This window comes from Nannospalax galili, unplaced genomic scaffold (assembly GCF_000622305.1).
Source record: "Nannospalax galili isolate Female #2095 unplaced genomic scaffold, S.galili_v1.0 scaffold761, whole genome shotgun sequence".
In the NCBI taxonomy this organism is placed as follows: domain Eukaryota; kingdom Metazoa; phylum Chordata; class Mammalia; order Rodentia; family Spalacidae; genus Nannospalax; species Nannospalax galili.
Window position 1 is genome coordinate 2,898,231 of NW_008346389.1, and position 5,324 is coordinate 2,903,554.

Sequence of the window (5,324 nt, forward strand, 5' to 3'; positions counted from 1 at the left end):
TAGGATGTTTGCCCAGTATATGCAAACCCCTGGGTTCTCAGGCCCTCTTCTAAATGGAGGTCAGAGAGAGGCCAGAACTTGGCACTCTCTGGTGGTCTGCTGAGATCTGAGTCACTATACCGATGTAGGTCAGAACCCAAGTTTACTCTTAACATAATGATCTCCAGTTGCATCCATTTTTCCTGCAAATGCCATGATCTAATTCTTCTATACAGCTGCATACAATTCCATTGAATATATATATACCAATTTTCTTTTTTAAAAAATGTTTTATTTATTATTTTTATTTTATGTGCATTGCCTGCATGTGTGTAAGTGCACCTGTGCTGTGAAATGCCCAAAGAGGTCATAAGAGACTGTTGGATTCCCCTGGAACTGGAGTTGCAGATTTTTGTTAGTTACCATGTGGATGCTGGAATTAAACCCAGGTCCTCTGTAAGAACAACCAGTGCTTTTAAGTCCTGAGCCATCTCTTCAACCCCATACCACATTTTCTTTGTCAACTCCCCCCCCCCTTGTGCTCATTTGAGACAGGATCTCACTATGTAGCTCTGGCTGGCCTGGAACTCCTTATGTAGACCAGGCTAGCTGTGGACTCTCAGTGATTCACCTGCCTCTGCTTCCAAAGTGCTGGGATTAAAGGCATGCACCATCATACCTAGCATCAACTAATCTTTTGATGGACATCTAAGCTGGTTCCACATGTTGGTTGTTGGGAATAGCATAGCAATAAACATGGGTGTACAAGTATCTCCAATAAACAATAAACATGGATGTGCAAAAGATGCTAACCTAAACACCTTTGGTTATATACACAGAAGTACATAGCTGGATCACATGGTAGTGCTATTTTTAGTGTTTTGAGGAGATTCCATGCTGATTTTGATAGTGGCGGTACCAGTTTATATTCCCACAAGCACTGTATAAGTATCCTTGCATCCTTTCCAGAGTATCTTTCCTAGAATCCTTGCCAAAATTTGTCTTCATTTGTTTTCTTGATGATAGTCATTCTGTCTGGGGTATGATGGAATTTCAAACAACTTGAATGTGCATCTAGCTGATAATATGTTAGATACCTTTTCAAACATTTATTGGCCATTTATATTTCTTCCTTTGAAAACTGTCTATTCAGTTTATTAGTTCATTTATTGACGGGGTGATTTAGTGTTTTAACTTTTGGAAGTTTTTAGAGATTCTAGATAATAATCCCCTGTTGGCTGTACAGTTGACAAAGATTTTCTTCCATTGTGTAGGCTGGTAATTTCCTTTGCTGAGAAGAAGTTTTTAATTTCATGGAATCCCAATTGTCAGTTTTTAAAGATTATTCCCTGTCCTTTTGGAGTCCTTTTTAGAAGATCCTTGCCCATACCTAGGTCTTGAAGTGTTTTCCCCTAGTAGTTTTCGAACTTTAGGCCTTCCATTAGAGTCTTTGATCCATTATGAATTGATTTTTGTGCCCGGTGGGCTATATGGAGCTAGTTTTTTTCTTTCATGTATATATCCAGTTTCTTCAGCACTATTTGTTAGAGTCCCTTTTATTCTCCAAAGTAGGTGTTGTAGCTGTGTGGACATTCTATCTATTCTATTCCATTGGTCTGGATGTCTGTGTTTGTTCCAATATCATAATGTTTTTGTTACTATGGCTCTGTATATAATTTGAGATCAACTATTATGATATTGCCAACACTATTTAGGATTGATTGGCTATTCAGAGTCTTTTTTGCTTCTATATGAATTTAATTTTTTCTAGTTTTGTGAAGAATGCCATTGCAATTTTGATGGGGATTACATTGAATCTGTAGATTGCTTTCAGTAATACAGTCATTTTTGCAATATTAATTCTGGCAATCTGTAAGTGTGGAATGTGGGTTGGTTTTTCTTTTTCTTGTGGCAAAATATCTGGCAAAATCAACTAAAGGAAGGCTCATGGTTTCAAGTAATATGGTGGCTGGTCACAGTGCATCCATAGTCAGGAAGCAGGGAGAGATGAGCTCATGTTTCTCTTACATCCTCCCTTTCCTTGATTTATGCAGCCCAGGACCTTGGTTCATGGGATAGTGCCACCCACACTCAGAGTAGGTCTTTCTCAGCTAAACCTCCCTGGAAACACAACCAGAGACCTGCTGAAATGTATGTCTCCAAGTGATTCCAAATCCAATCAAGTTGACCAGGAAGCTAAACCATCTAGGAGACATTTCTACCTTCTAAGTAATCATCAAATTTTTTCTGCAGTATCTTAAAGTTTTCCCTGGAGAGTCCTTACACCAACCTGGTTAGGTTTACTTCCAGGTATTTTATCATTTTTGAAGCTGCTGTGAATGAGGTTTCCCCCTGATTTCGTTCTCGGCAAGTTTATTTTTGGTATACAGAAAGGCTACTAATTTTGTATGTTGATTTGCTAAAGCATCATATAGAATTGGTTCAGGGTGGACTTCTTCATCTCATTCCTGACATCAGGGGGAATGCATTATTTTTCAGCACTTAGTACAATGGCTTTGGGTCCTGCCTTATGTAGCATTTATTAAGTTGAGGTATGTTCTTTATACTTCTTGTTTCTTCAGAGTTTTTAATCAGGAAGGGCTTTGGACTTTGTCAAAGATATGTTCCATGATTATTGAGATGATCATGTGGGTTCTGTCCTTAAGTCTATTTATGTGTTATATTAAATTTGTTGATTTTCATATGTTGAATCAATCTTGCATCCCTGAAATGAAACGAACTTGGTGGTGGTTTGTGATTTTCATAATGTGTTTTTTAATTTGGTTTGCACATATTCTTTTGAAATTTGTATATTTATGTTCATCAGGAAAATTAGTCTAGAGATTTTTATTTATTTATTATTAATTAATTAATTTATTATTTATTTATTATTTTTGCTGTGTCCTTATCTGGTTTTGGTATCATAGTAATTCCAGCTTCCTAGAGGACTTTGGCAGTGCCCCTTGTCTCTTTATTTTGAAAACTGTTTGAGAAGCCTTGATGAAAGCTGTCCTTTGAGGGTTTGGTAGAATTTAGCACTGAGTCTATTCAGCTGTGTACTCTTCTTTGTCGGAAGAATCTTCACTATGGCTTTGCTATGGCTTTGCTATGGCTTTGCTATGGCTTCGCTATGGCTTCGCTATGGCTTCGCTCCCCCCCCCTACAGATTAATTTATGTTGTTTATGTTCTCTTGATTTAATGTTGGTGGGTCATGAGTACTTAGGAATTTATACATTTCTTCTAGATTTTCCAGCTCTTTGGAATCTTTTCTTTCTTTTTCCTTCCTTCTTCGCCACCCCCCTCCCCCGTCTTGTGTGAATGTGTGGGAAGGTGTGGTCATGGCACCTATAGGAATTCATGGCAATCTTCTCAAAATAACATACTTTTCTATATGTAAACATTATTTTCAGGTTGGTGAGATGGTTCAGTGGGTAAAAGTGCTTGTTGCACAAGCCTGATGATGTGAGTTTGATCCCCAGAACTCATGTAAAGGTAGAAGGAGTGAAGCAATTCCACAAAGTTGTCTTTTGACCTCTTTAGGCTCATATCTTGGCACATGCATGCCTGCACACACACACACACACACACACACACACACACACACAGACGCACACACACAAATTTAAATTTAAAAAATTTAGTACTAGTAATGAAGTTAAAAAACCACATGGCAGTTTGGTAGTCAATTTCTTCTACATTGTGATGTTTTCTTGTGGAGAGAGAAGAAACATTCATGAACTTACCAGGCACGAGAAACTCAGAAGGTTACAAGATTCACAAGGCCCTTCCAAAGGTTATGACGACAGTAAACAATTACTGCGGAGAGGAGGCTTTCGAATATAGCTGACTGTAAGTCAGCTAGTGAGCTCCATGTGTAGCATTTTTTAATTATTGCACATACTGAAGTGGGCTTACTGCCTTTAAGCCACCCACGCTGCTCTAAGTAACCCCCCAGCAATATTTTTTGTAACCTTAGCAATATATTCACTAGGTCACTAAGCTAGATTTGGGTGGATTTGTTCCTTTGGTTTGCTGTCAGTTCCCTACTTGGTATGAGTACACATTTGTTTATGTCTCCCATGAAAAGTCACACAGTAGTCACTTATGAACTAAACTTTGGATCTGAGGCATGAACTCTCTGAAGCCAACTCAAACAATTTTAGACTCTTAGGAACATAAGTGAATAAAAGTACTTAAGTGGCTATCTGGGAGTTCTGTAAAGAAAGTCCACATGGAATCCAATGTTTATTGAACAACAAATCTGAGTAATGTGCCTGTGCGGAGTTTACATATATGCTACTGAGGTTCAATAGTAATCACTGTTGGCACAGTGGTTCTCAAACTTTCATGCACATCTGGAGCATTAGGCAGATTTGTTAACAGATTGTTGGGCATGTCCGCACTCCACTACTTCTCTGAGTCTTTGATCTGGGTCTGGATCACTTTCCAGGGAATGCTGATGGGCTGACCCAAGACGACACGTTGAGACCCAATGATTTTCACAATTTAAATCAATAAATGACTTTTAGGAATGAATAATATATGAGTGACATCATTTAGAATCATCAGCTCATGGTGATGATAAAAGATAGCTGGGGCCTGGAAAGATGACTCAGTAGTTAAGAGCACTGGCTGCTCTTCCAGAGGACCCAGAGTCAATTCCCAGCACACACAATGGTGGCTAACAAACATCTGTAACTCCAGTTCCAGGGGATCTCATATCCTCTTCTGGCTTCCCTAGGTACTGCATGACATGGGTGCACTTACTTACATGTGGGCAAAACACTCATATACATAAGACTAAAACCAAATTAATTAATTAATTAATTAATTAAAAAATTTACCAGCTGTGTTATTAGTTACTGGTGATATTGATTTGGTGGCCCAACACCCACACTGGCTGCCCAGATGGATTCCTCTCAGAGCCTCTTTCATGGTATGTTGTTACTTTTCTCATTGCTGATGAAATATTGAACAAAAGCAACTTAAGGAAAGAAGGATTTACAAAGGGGATACAGTCCATCATGGCAGAGAAAGCAGGCAGCTGGAGTGAGAGGCAGTGGGCCACAGTGCATGCAGAGTTAGGAAGCAGGGAGAGAAATGAATTCCTAAGTTCATTCACCTCTCCATTTTATTCACCCCAGCATCCCCATCTCATGGAATGGAGCCATCCACATTCAGGATAGACTTCCTCTTATGTTAAATCTTTCTGGAAATACTGTAGAGACATACTTCAGAGGTATGTTTCCATGGTAATTCTAAACCAGGCAAACTGACAATGAAGATTAGTATTCCGTGTGTCACTAGCATGAAATAAAACAAACTTTAACTGTGGTCTTCAAGC